This window comes from Ascaphus truei, unplaced genomic scaffold (assembly GCF_040206685.1).
Source record: "Ascaphus truei isolate aAscTru1 unplaced genomic scaffold, aAscTru1.hap1 HAP1_SCAFFOLD_527, whole genome shotgun sequence".
Classification (NCBI taxonomy): Eukaryota; Metazoa; Chordata; class Amphibia; order Anura; family Ascaphidae; genus Ascaphus; species Ascaphus truei.
In genome coordinates, this window is record NW_027456858.1 from 76901 (window position 1) to 92209 (window position 15309).

The following is a 15309-nucleotide window of genomic DNA, read 5'->3' on the forward strand; positions in this document are numbered from 1 at the left end:
TTCCACCCACCCATCCAATCCGTTCACCCAATCATTCCACCCACCCATCCAATCCGTTCACCCAATCATTCCACCCACCCAGCCAATCCATTCACCCAATTATTCCACCCACCCATCCAATCCATTCACCCAATCATTCCACCCAGCCAATCCATTCACAAAATCATTCCACCCACCCATCCAATCCGTTCACCCAATCATTCCACCCACCCATCCAATCCATTCACCCAATCATTCCACCCAGCCAATCCATTCACAAAATCATTCCACCCACCCATCCAATCCGTTCACCCAATCATTCCACCCACCCATCCAATCCGTTCACCCAATCATTCCACCCACCCAGCCAATCCATTCACCCAATTATTCCACCCACCCATCCAATCCATTCACCCAATCATTCCACCCAGCCAATCCATTCACAAAATCATTCCACCCACCCATCCAATCCGTTCACCCAATCATTCCGCCCACCCATCCAATCCGTTCACCCAATCATTCCACCCACCCAGCCAATCCATTCACCCAATCATTCCACCCAGCCAATCCATTCACAAAATCATTCCACCCACCCATCCAATCCGTTCACCCAATCATTCCACCCACCCATCCAATCCGTTCACCCAATCATTCCACCCACCCAGCCAATCCATTCACCCAATCATTCCACCCACCCAGCCAATCCATTCACCCAATTATTCCACCCACCCAGCCAATCCATTCACAAAATCATTCCACCCACCCATCCAATCCATTCACCCAATCATTCCACCCACCCAGCCAATCCATTCACCCAATTATTCCACCCACCCATCCAATCCGTTCACCCAATCATTCCGCCCACCCAGCCAATCCATTCACCCAATCATTCCACACACCCAGCCAATCCATTCACCCAATCATTCCACCCACCCAGCCAATCCATTCACCCAATCATTCCACCCACCCAGCCAATCCATTCACCCAATTATTCCACCCACCCAGCCAATCCATTCACAAAATCATTCCACCCACCCATCCAATCCATTCACCCAATCATTCCACCCACCCAGCCAATCCATTCACCCAATTATTCCACCCACCCAGCCAATCCATTCACCCAATTATTCCACCCACCCATCCAATCCATTCATCCAATCATTCCACCCATCCAATCCGTTCACCCAATCACTCCACCCAGCCAGCCAATCCATTCACCCAATTATTCCACCCACCCATCCAATCCGTTCACCCAATCATTCCGCCCACCCAGCCAATCCATTCACCCAATCATTCCACACACCCAGCCAATCCATTCACCCAATCATTCCACCCACCCAGCCAATCCATTCACCCAATCATTCCACCCACCCAGCCAATCCATTCACCCAATTATTCCACCCACCCAGCCAATCCATTCACAAAATCATTCCACCCACCCATCCAATCCATTCACCCAATCATTCCACCCACCCAGCCAATCCATTCACCCAATTATTCCACCCACCCAGCCAATCCATTCACCCAATTATTCCACCCACCCATCCAATCCATTCATCCAATCATTCCACCCATCCAATCCGTTCACCCAATCACTCCACCCAGCCAGCCAATCCATTCACCCAATCATTCCACCCACCCATCCAATCCATTCATCCAATCATTCCACCCATCCAATCCGTTCACCCAATCACTCCACCCAGCCAGCCAATCCATTCACCCAATCATTCCACCCACCCATCCAATCCGTTCACCCAATCATTCCACCCACCCATCCAATCCATTCACCCAATCATTCCACCCAGCCAGCCAATCCATTCACCCAATCATTCCACCCACCCAGCCAATCCATTCACCTAATCATTCCACCCATCCATCCAATCCATTCACCCAATCATTCCACCCACCCAATCCATTCATCCACCCATTCCACCCACCCATCCAATCCATTCATCCAATCATTTCACCCAGCCAATCCATTCACCCAATCATTCCACCCACCCATCCAATCCATTCACCCACCCATCCAATCCATTCACCCAATCATTCCACCCACCCATCCAATCCATTCACCCAATCATTCCACCCACCCATCCAATCCATTCACCCAATCAATTCACCCACCCATCCAATCCATTCACCCAATCAATTCACCCACCCAGCCAATCCATTCACCCAATCATTCCACCCACCCAGCCAATCCATTCACCCAATTATTCCACCCACCCATCCAATCCATTCACAAAATCATTCCACCCACCCATCCAATCCATTCACCCAATCATTCCACCCACCCAGCCAATCCATTCACCCAATTATTCCACCCACCCAGCCAATCCATTCACCCAATTATTCCACCCACCCATCCAATCCATTCATCCAATCATTCCACCCATCCAATCCGTTCACCCAATCACTCCACCCAGCCAGCCAATCCATTCACCCAATCATTCCACCCACCCATCCAATCCATTCATCCAATCATTCCACCCATCCAATCCGTTCACCCAATCACTCCACCCAGCCAGCCAATCCATTCACCCAATCATTCCACCCACCCATCCAATCCGTTCACCCAATCATTCCACCCACCCATCCAATCCATTCACCCAATCATTCCACCCAGCCAGCCAATCCATTCACCCAATCATTCCACCCACCCAGCCAATCCATTCACCTAATCATTCCACCCATCCATCCAATCCATTCACCCAATCATTCCACCCACCCAATCCATTCATCCACCCATTCCACCCACCCATCCAATCCATTCATCCAATCATTTCACCCAGCCAATCCATTCACCCAATCATTCCACCCACCCATCCAATCCATTCACCCACCCATCCAATCCATTCACCCAATCATTCCACCCACCCATCCAATCCATTCACCCAATCATTCCACCCACCCATCCAATCCATTCACCCAATCAATTCACCCACCCATCCAATCCATTCACCCAATCAATTCACCCACCCAGCCAATCCATTCACCCAATCATTCCACCCACCCAGCCAATCCATTCACCCAATCATTCCACCCACCCATCAAATCCATTCACCCAATCAATTCACCCACCCATCCAATCCATTCACCCAATCAATTCACCCACCCAGCCAATCCATTCACCCAATCATCCCGCCCACCCAGCCAATCCATTCACCCAATCATTCCACCCACCCAGCCAATCCATTCACCCAATCATTCCACCCACCCAGCCAATCCATTCACCCAATCATTCCGCCCACCCAGCCAATCCATTCACCCAATCATTCCACACACCCAGCCAATCCATTCACCCAATCATTCCACCCACCCAGCCAATCCATTCACCGAATCATTCCACCCTCCCAGCCAATCCATTCACCCAATCATTTCATCCACCCATCCAATCCGTTCACCCAATCATTTCACCCACCCAGCCAATCCATTCACCCAATCATCCCACCCACCCATCCAATCCGTTCACCCAATCATTCCACCCACCCATCCAATCCATTCACCCAATCATTCCACCCACCCATCCAATCCGTTCACCCAATCATTCCACCCACCCAGCCAATCCATTCACCCAATCAATTCACCCACCCATCCAATCCATTCACCCAATCAATTCACCCACCCACCCAGCCAATCCATTCACCCAATCATTCCGCCCACCCAGCCAATCCATTCACCCAATCATTCCACCCACCCAGCCAATCCATTCACCCAATCATTCCACCCTCCCAGCCAATCCATTCACCCAATCATTTCATTCACCCATCCAATCCGTTCACCCAATCATTTCACCCACCCAGCCAATCCATTCACCCAATCATCCCACCCACCCATCCAATCCGTTCACCCAATCATTCCACCCACCCATCCAATCCATTCACCCAATCATTCCACCCACCCATCCAATCCGTTCACCCAATCATTCCACCCACCCATCCAATCCATTCACCCAATCAATTCACCCACCCATCCAATCCATTCACCCAATCAATTCACCCACCCAATCCGTTCACCCAATCACTCCACCCAGCCAGCCAATCCATTCACCCAATCATTCCACCCACCCATCCAATCCATTCATCCAATCATTCCACCCATCCAATCCGTTCACCCAATCACTCCACCCAGCCAGCCAATCCATTCACCCAATCATTCCACCCACCCATCCAATCCGTTCACCCAATCATTCCACCCACCCATCCAATCCATTCACCCAATCATTCCACCCAGCCAGCCAATCCATTCACCCAATCATTCCACCCACCCAGCCAATCCATTCACCTAATCATTCCACCCACCCATCCAATCCATTCACCCAATCATTCCACCCACCCAATCCATTCATCCACCCATTCCACCCACCCATCCAATCCATTCATCCAATCATTTCACCCACCCAGCCAATCCATTCACCTAATCATTCCACCCATCCATCCAATCCATTCACCCAATCATTCCACCCACCCAATCCATTCATCCACCCATTCCACCCACCCATCCAATCCATTCATCCAATCATTTCACCCAGCCAATCCATTCACCCAATCATTCCACCCACCCATTCAATCCATTCACCCACCCATCCAATCCATTCACCCAATCATTCCACCCACCCATCCAATCCATTCACCCAATCATTCCACCCACCCATCCAATCCATTCACCCAATCAATTCACCCACCCATCCAATCCATTCACCCAATCAATTCACCCACCCAGCCAATCCATTCACCCAATCATTCCACCCACCCAGCCAATCCATTCACCCAATCATTCCACCCACCCATCAAATCCATTCACCCAATCAATTCACCCACCCATCCAATCCATTCACCCAATCAATTCACCCACCCAGCCAATCCATTCACCCAATCATTCCACCCACCCAGCCAATCCATTCACCCAATCATTCCACCCACCCAGCCAATCCATTCACCCAATCATTCCACCCACCCAGCCAATCCATTCACCCAATCATTCCGCCCACCCAGCCAATCCATTCACCCAATCATTCCACCCACCCAGCCAATCCATTCACCCAATCATTCCACCCACCCAGCCAATCCATTCACTGAATCATTCCACCCTCCCAGCCAATCCATTCACCCAATCATTTCATCCACCCATCCAATCCATTCACCCAATCATTTCACCCACCCAGCCAATCCATTCACCCAATCATCCCACCCACCCATCCAATCCGTTCACCCAATCATTCCACCCACCCATCCAATCCATTCACCCAATCATTCCACCCACCCATCCAATCCGTTCACCCAATCATTCCACCCACCCAGCCAATCCATTCACCCAATCATTTCACCCACCCATCCAATCCATTCACCCACCCACCCAGCCAATCCATTCACCCAATCATTCCGCCCACCCAGCCAATCCATTCACCCAATCATTCCGCCCACCCAGCCAATCCATTCACCCAATCATTCCACCCTCCCAGCCAATCCATTCACCCAATCATTTCATTCACCCATCCAATCCGTTCACCCAATCATTTCACCCACCCAGCCAATCCATTCACCCAATCATCCCACCCACCCATCCAATCCGTTCACCCAATCATTCCACCCACCCATCCAATCCATTCACCCAATCATTCCACCCACCCATCCAATCCGTTCACCCAATCATTCCACCCACCCATCCAATCCATTCACCCAATCAATTCACCCACCCATCCAATCCATTCACCCAATCAATTCACCCACCCACCCAGCCAATCCATTCACCCAATCATTCCAGCCCCCCATCCAATCCGTTCACCAAAACCATCGATCAACCCAATCCTCTATGAATGTTGCTCAGGAATTATATTTACATTTAACCCTTGACATTAAACATTATTTTTTGGGTGAGGGGTAAACAGAGTCTGTGCTTTTTATTTTAGCGATCAACAAGAAAGTACTCACCCTTTTACTCGCTAATTTGCAAATGGAATTTTGGTATCTAAATGTTAGTGATCTATATACAGTTAGACTGTAAGTTCTTCGGGACAGGGATTCTTATTATGTCTTGTATATCAGGTCTGTAAAGTGTAGCGTGCTCGAGCATATATAGCACTCTACCAGTTCAGGGATGCCTTGTGGAAAAGCTACAAAGTAACTGGCACTACCAAGGATCTCAATCACTACAGATGCCTGCAGAACATGTGCACAAGGCAAACAAGGCACGCAAAAGCACAATACAGGCAGTCCTCGGTTATCCGACACAATGCGTTACTCAAAATGGCGTTGGATAGCGAAACATTGTAAAGCGAAACACATTTTCCTATAGGAACACTGTTTAAATGAAAGGTTCCGTTCCTGAAGGCATTTTTAATGCTAAAATACACAAAATATTTTACGCAGACAATAAGATATGCAGCATACACATAAATTATATAGTGCATATACTGTATTATATATATAATATTACATAATATATAATATAATATAAAAATATATTATATAGTATAATATATATATTATATACACATAAACAACGTTGCAAAGCATCGTAAGAGCGTTGGATAAGCCATTTTGGCGTTGTAAAAATGAACACAGGTATGCATTGCATAGTGTTGGATAAGCCATTCGTTGTAAAACGAAGCGTTGTAAAACGAGGACTGCCTGTATTACTCTGACAATCTCCTCCAGAATACATCAAACCCAGCTAACTTCTGGAAGGTTATCAACAACATATTCCAGCCTCCTAACCATCAACAACCAAGTAATATCACTAAGGGGGATATTACTCTGACAAACCCCACCGACATTGCAAATGCATTCAATGATTACTTTGTGGGGTGTGCCACTAACTTATTAGCGAAACGCAGCCCAAACCACAAACCTGAATCTCATCCTGGGAGTACCCCTATAGCCCCACCCCCTCCCAACACTGCCCACAATTTTCAATTTGGCCCAGTATCCGAAGAAGAGATTACACAAGCGCTCCTCAAACTAAAACTAAGCAGCCACTGTGGACCTGACTTACTACAATCTAGGTTCCTACGACTTGGTGCCCCAGCCATTGCCAAACCAATTGCTTCCATAGTCAACTCTATCCTGTCTGCAGGCCATATCCCTAAGACCTGGAAAACTGCCAGAGTTGTCCCAATCTTCAAAAGTGGGGACAAAAACACTGTCTCAAACTGCAGGCCAATCTCTCTTCTCCCAATCCTATCCAAAGTCATGGGAAAATGGGTCCACTCCCAACTAAGCGATTACTATACCAAGACAAATTTCCCTAGCCAATTCCAATCTGGCTTTCACCCCAAACACTCCACCGTAACTACCCTGCTAAAAGTTTGCAATGAAATCCAGTGTGGAATGGAACGGGGACAACTCACTGGTGCAGTATTCCTAGATTTTTCAAAGGCTTTTGATACTGTTGATCATGCTATCCTGCTTAACAAACTCCAGAGCTCTGGAATAGGGAAGCATGCTTTAAACTGGTTTCAGTCCTACCTATCAGGTAGATCCCAACATGTGTCCATCTCAGGCTCTAACTCCAACCCCTTGGATATCACCTGTGGTGTCCCACAAGGCTCTGTTCTGGGGCCCTACTCTTCTCAGTGTTCATCAATGATCTTCCCACAGCTTTTCAGGAAGCCTCAATACACATGTATGCAGATGACACAATCCAATATGCACACAGCCATAGCCTCTCTGACCTTCAACACATACTTCAGTCTGACTTTTTGTGACTCGAAAACTGGATTTCCCAAAACAAACTGTTTTTAAACACTGACAAGACTGTAACAATGGTATTTGGGACCAAGACTACATTTTTTAAGCTTCTAGTGACTGAGCTCCAGATCAGAACCATCGCTAACACCACCCTAACCCCTGTCACTAGCTTTAAATACCTGGGCATATGGTTTGACGCCCACTTAACATTCGGGATGCACATTGATACCCTGACAACCAAGACCTATGCCAAACTAGGGGTACTTTACAGGAACAAATCCTCCCTAAGTCTCCTGGTCAGAAAGCGTATTGCACAGCAGATGCTAATGCCAATTATTGACTATGCAGACATAGTATATGGCTCAGCACCTCAAACCCACCTAAGCAAACTTGACACCCTCTACAATTCAATTTGTCGTTTTGTTCTCCAATGCAACTATAATACACATCACTGCGAAATGCTCAAAGAACTAGATTGGTCATCACTCGAGTCTAGGCGCAAAGTTCATCTTTCCTGTCTTGCCTTCAAATTCTTTATGGGCAAGCTACCCACCTACCTGAACAAGCTCCTCACCCCTACCACATGCAGCACTTATCACCTGAGATCAGACTCCAAAAGACTGTTCATGGTCCCAAGGCTCAACAAAGTATCCGGACGTTCCTCCTTCTCTTACCGTGCACCCCACAACTGGAACAGTCTGCCGGAGACTCTCATATCCACCACCAGTCTAAGTTCTTTCAAATCTAAGGCTGTCTCACATTTTAATCTGGTCTGTAACTGTTTCATACGCCCATAATATATATTATCTCTTACTGTGCATGCAATGTCTTGTATATAATGTATACCCTGTTCATTTATGTAACTGTACTTGTAACCATGTATTATTTGTCTTACTCTGTGCCCAGGACATACTTGAAAACGAGAGGTAACTCTCAATGTATCACTTCCTGGTAACACATTGTATAAATAAAATAAATAAATATATGGGCATATACTGCACATAGATGTATGTGACATGGTCCCTGTATATAAGACGGCCGCCGCTCTGGATAACCACGACTCATTGCTTCCTCCCAGCTCCCTCGGGAGGCCCTTTAATGGAATGAATTAAGGGGATAATCCAGACGATCACGGTGCTTTAGAAGTGCAGAGCGCGTCTGATTATCCGTCTGCTTCGCCTGGACAGGAGATTAATCATCACAGGAGCGGAGAGCGGCCAGGCGTGCAAATCCAATTCTTCTTCTTCCTCGTCTGCATAACCAGCGCTCCACCTGAGCACTGGCATTTATTCCGAGCACCACACACACGGTCCCTGATCCCAGGAGCTTGCAATCAAATCAGAAAAACCCTGTCACTGCCAGCGGGGCCTGCAGTAACTAAGGCATGGCCGTTTTAATATTGCCATTCTCTAAACCAGAGATTCCCAACCTTTTTTGTTTGGAACCCTTTAAGTATTTTGTGAAATTTCGGGGAACCCCTATCTGGATGGCACATGTTTGACAGGGGTAAATCACAAAATAGACGTGTAAAGCAGTGGGGGTAATAAATAATAATTCATAATTTTGAATAAACAATGTGTGTATATTTTGTAATGATTTTGGTTTAAACATCACCCCCCCCCCCGCAACTCACATCACCCCCCCTGCATCTCACATCACCCCCCCTGCATCTCACATGACCCCCCCCCCCCGCATCTCACATCCCCACCCCCTGCATCTCACATCACCCCCCCCCCTGCATCTCACATCACCCCCCCCTGCATCTCACATCACCCCCACTGCATTTCACATCACCCCCCCTGCATCACCACCCCTGCATCTCACATCACCCCCTCTGCATCTCACATCACCCCCCCTGCATTTCACAACCCCCCCTGCATCTCACATCACCCCCCCTGCATCTCACATCACCCCCCCCTGCATCTCACATCACACCCCCTGCATCTCACATCACCCCCCCTGCATCACCTCCCCTGCATCTCACATCACCCCCCCTGCATCTCACATCACCCCCCCTGCATTTCACAACCCCCCCTGCATCTCACATCACCTCCCCCTGCATCTCACATCACCCCCCCTGCATCTCACATCACCCCCCCTGCATCTCGCATCACCCCCCCTGCATCTCACATCACCCCCCTGCATTTCACATCACACCCCCCTGCATCTCACATCACACCCCCCTGCATATCACATCACACCCCCCTGCACCTCACATCACACCCCCCTGCATCTCACATCACACCGTACGTAGTATTGGCGCCCGTGTTGGGGTTGCTGGATACCGGCACTACCACTTTAGTTACTGCAGAAACCAAGTAACGCTCAGCTCGCTTGCTACCTATTGGCAGACTGATGCTCATAAGGTACTTACAGCCAACCCGTCTCTGAGGATAATCAGTGATCGGGCAGGAGGGGAAGGGAGGCGACGCACTGATGGAATAGGGTAGGGTTTATATGTGTGATGGAAAAATTAACCAGTTTCCTGAACGACACAACTAGCCATAACTTCCAAGAAGTCTGGCTACCCTGGATGTCTCATGGAGGTGGTGCGGAGGTGGTCTCGGGCTCTCTGTGTCTGTAACCCATCGCTATCAGTTTCCACTGCCGGCTAGCAGCTCGTCGGGAGGATCCTCTCTATCAACTCGGACTGACACTCCGTACCAGGTCACGCTAAAAAATGGGAAACATTGAAGTGGGCCCCGGGGAAGGGATAGAGGTCCCCACAAACTGACGGCACCGTCTGTGTTAATAACGGGTAAAGTATCTTATAATGATGCTCACCTGGCTTGCTGTACCCCTCCCCCCTAATATCCATTCTGTAAGGTTTTATTTCTGTATATTTCTGTTTGAAAATTACAATAAAATTTAAGTTGAATATTAGAAAGAAAAAAAAAACCTAGTGCCAGACAAGGGTACACGGAGGTGAGAGACCTCCTGTCGGGCGCTCCCTGTTAGGAGGTCTCACCGTATCTGCACCCTGTCTGTCCCATAGGCGGTACAGGGAGGTGAGAGACCTCCTGTCGGGCGCTCCCTGTTAGGAGGTCTCACCGTATCTGCACCCTGTCTGTCCCATAGGCGGTACAGGGAGGTGAGAGACCTCCTGTCGGGTGCTCCCTGTTAGGCGGTCTCACCGTATCTGCACCCTCTCTGTCCCATAGGCGGTACAGGGAGGTGAGACCTCCTGTCGGGTGCTCCCTGTTAGGAGGTCTCACCGTATCTGCACCCTGCCTGTCCCATAGGCGGTACAGGGAGGTGAGAGACCTCCTGTCGGGTGCTCCCTATTAGAAGCAGCGACACTGATGGAGTGACATCATCGGACTTCCGACGTACGTTTCGCATTGACGGCTTTCTCAAGGGTTTTATATTGCTCTGCATGTCGTCCTATCACCGTGTGTGTTGTTATATCACTGTGTGTATCATTATATGCTCTGCCTGTTAAACTATCAGACTGAATGTTATTATATCACTGTGTGTGTGTTATTATATCCCTGTGTGTGTGTTATTATATCACTGTGTGTTTTATATTACTCTGAATGTTATTATATCACTGTGTGTGTTATTATATCACTGTGTGTGTGTTATTATATCACTGTGTGTGTTTTATTATATCACTGTGTGTGTGTTATTATATCACTGTGTGTGTGTGTTATTATATCACTGTGTGTGTGTGTTATTATATCACTGTGTGTGTGTGTTATTATATCACTGTGTGTGTGTGTTATTATATCACTGTGTGTGTGTTATTATATCTCTGTGTGTGTTATTATATCACTGTGTGTGTGTTATTATATCACTGTGTGTGTGTGTTATTATATCACTGTGTGTGTGTTATTATATCACTGTGTGTGTTATTATATCTCTGTGTGTGTTATTATATCACTGTGTGTGTGTGTGTGTGTGTGTGTGTTATTATATCACTGTGTGTGTGTTATTATATCACTGTGTGTGTGTGTGTGTGTTATTATATCACTGTGTGTTATTATATCTCTGTGTGTGTTATTATATCTCTGTGTGTGTTATTATATCACTGTGTGTGTGTGTTATTATATCACTGTGTGTGTGTGTTATTATATCACTGTGTGTGTGTGTTATTATATCACTGTGTGTGTTATTATATCACTGTGTGTGTTATTATATCACTGTGTGTGTTATTATATCACTGTGTGTGTGTTATTATATCACTGTGTGTGTGTGTTATTATATCACTGTGTGTGTGTGTGTTATTATATCACTGTGTGTGTGTTATTATATCACTGTGTGTGCTAATATATCACTCTGCATGTTATAGAGGGAATATAGCAGATGCCTGAAGAAACATATACAGCAGCGGTGCGCAGACTGGGGGGCGGGAGGTTTGTCTGGGGGGGCGCGGGCGGTTGCAGAGATCCCGCGCATTTAAATTTATGCCGGGGAATCGCGTGAGGCCTCTGCAACAAACAAATCTTACCGAAATCAGTGCGGTGACGTGTCTCCATGGCAACGCGGTGTCAAATGGCGCACGGCGTGCCAGGTAGAGTGACGTCACACGTCCATCTCCATGGCAACGGGGTCACATCACGTCACGTGAACCCGGCGGCGTCATTTGACGCCACCGAGAAAGGTGAGCGGGGCGCGAGAGCAAGAGGGAGAAGGCAGGGGGGCGCAGCTGAAAAAGTTGTTATTATATCACTGTGTGTGTTATTATATCACTGTGTGTGTGTTATTATATCACTGTGTGTGTTTTATTATATCACTGTGTGTGTGTTATTATATCACTGTGTGTGTGTGTTATTATATCACTGTGTGTGTGTGTTATTATATCACTGTGTGTGTGTGTTATTATATCACTGTGTGTGTGTGTTATTATATCACTGTGTGTGTGTTATTATATCTCTGTGTGTGTTATTATATCACTGTGTGTGTGTTATTATATCACTGTGTGTGTGTGTTATTATATCACTGTGTGTGTGTTATTATATCACTGTGTGTGTTATTATATCTCTGTGTGTGTTATTATATCACTGTGTGTGTGTGTGTGTGTGTGTGTTATTATATCACTGTGTGTGTGTTATTATATCACTGTGTGTGTGTGTGTGTTATTATATCACTGTGTGTGTGTTATTATATCACTGTGTGTTATTATATCTCTGTGTGTGTTATTATATCACTGTGTGTGTGTGTTATTATATCACTGTGTGTGTGTGTTATTATATCTCTGTGTGTGTTATTATATCACTGTGTGTGTGTGTTATTATATCACTGTGTGTGTTATTATATCACTGTGTGTGTTATTATATCACTGTGTGTGTTATTATATCACTGTGTGTGTGTTATTATATCACTGTGTGTGTGTGTGTTATTATATCACTGTGTGTGTGTGTGTTATTATATCACTGTGTGTGTGTTATTATATCACTGTGTGTGCTAATATATCACTCTGCATGTTATAGAGGGAATATAGCAGATGCCTGAAGAAACATATACAGCAGCGGTGCGCAGACTGGGGGGCGGGAGGTTTGTCTGGGGGGGCGCGGGCGGTTGCAGAGATCCCGCGCATTTAAATTTATGCCGGGGAATCGCGTGAGGCCTCTGCAACAAACAAATCTTACCGAAATCAGTGCGGTGACGTGTCTCCATGGCAACGCGGTGTCAAATGGCGCACGGCGTGCCAGGTAGAGTGACGTCACACGTCCATCTCCATGGCAACGGGGTCACATCACGTCACGTGAACCCGGCGGCGTCATTTGACGCCACCGAGAAAGGTGAGCGGGGCGCGAGAGCAAGAGGGAGAAGGCAGGGGGGCGCAGCTGAAAAAGTTTGCGCTCCCCTGATATACAGTATGTGAGCCTCAGAGCAATCATGACTATTTTGGTCCCACAGAACAGGGTTACCCCAGAACCTGACTCCACTGACCAAGTGAGATTCATCTATACTTATAATTCTCAATTAAATGCTATTTGTTCCATTTTACAGAAGCATTGTTGTTTTTTTTTATTGATATTAGATGACCGCTAAAAGGTCTCCTAACCTTCGTGACCAACTTGTACATAGCCATTTCAGTAGAGCTCCTGTGGAACCAGACGAAATGGTGGGATCCTTCCTTTGTGGCTCTGGTAAAATGTTAGAAATGATCTTCTGAGTATATGAATGATTATGGGGACGGCTGTCACAGGTTGTTTCTGATGGTAAAGAATGTGGCAAGTTTCAAATAGAGATTTTCAGTAGATAATATTACAATGGCTGTTGACAATACACTTGAAGCCAATAAGTGACTTGGATTTATTACAGATAGCGGCCGTGAGCTATCTATGACTGAATTCACTCATAAGATGTCTGTTAGATATCTTTCATATCAGTATAAAGGCTGTTCATACGATATGCCAGAGACATGGTGATACCATATTCAGTCATACTACTTAGGATATAATACCCTACATAGTGAGTTTTCTACGGATAAAAGATGAGAAGTGCAAATCAAGGCAGATAAGGACTCTACGCGTTTCGCTGTAGCCGCTTCCTCAGGAGTCTCATCAAGCTGCTACAGTGAAACGCGTAGAGTCCAGACCGTGTTTGCTGCTGTCAAGTACTGACGCCGTCACGCCATCTTCCCGGAACCGGAGCTGTGCCTTGCAGGAAGTGATGTCACGAGTTTATGCGAGTCACGCGGGACGCTGTGGGGTTCTGGCGGCGGAGAGATTATCGGCACTCTGAGTAGAGTTTCAACTTTGAACCCAATGCGGTTTTTAACTTGTGAAATTGTGAGTGCGCAGTTTTACGCGCGTTTAATGTTCATAAAGCGACACTTGTCCATACGATCTGCGCCATCGTTTCGCTTGTCTTCGATTCCTGACACAAAGATGGACATCCGGCAGGAATAACAGTCTTGCTGCTTATTCTCATACAGACTGTTTGCATCCAGCATTTCTTGCCACGTGGAGTATTTATTCCCTTAGTAACCGCACGGGGTATTTATTCCCTGAGTACCCGCACAGGGTATTCATTCCCTTAGTAACCGCACGGAGTATTTATTCCCTTAGTATCCGCACGGGGTATTTATTCCCTGAGTATCCGTACGGGGTATTTATAACCTGAGTATCCGCACGGGGTATTTATTCCCTGAGTACCCGCACGGGGTATTTATTCCCTGAGTACCCGCACGGGGTATTTATTCCCTGAGTACCCACACGGGGTATTTATTCCCTTAGTATCCGCACAGGGTATTTATTCCCTTAGTACCCGCACGGGGTATTTATTCCCTTAGTATCCGCACGGGGTATTTATTCCCTTAGTATCCGCGCGGGGTATTTATTCCCTTAGTACCCGCACGGGGTATTTATTCCCTTAGTATCCGCACGGGGTATTTATTCCCTTAGTACCCGCACGGGGTATTTATTCCCTTAGTATCCACACAGGGTATTTATTCCCTTAGTACCCGCATGGGGTATTTATTCCCTTAGTATCCGCACGGGGTATTTATTCCCTTAGTATCCGCACAGGGTATTTATTCCCTTAGTATCCGCACAGGGTATTTATTCCCTGAGTATCCGCACAGGGTATTTATTCCCTTAGTACCTGCACGGGGTATTTATTCCCTGAGTACCCGCACGGAGTATTTATTCCCTGAGTACCCGCACAGGGTATTTATTCCCTTAGTATCCGC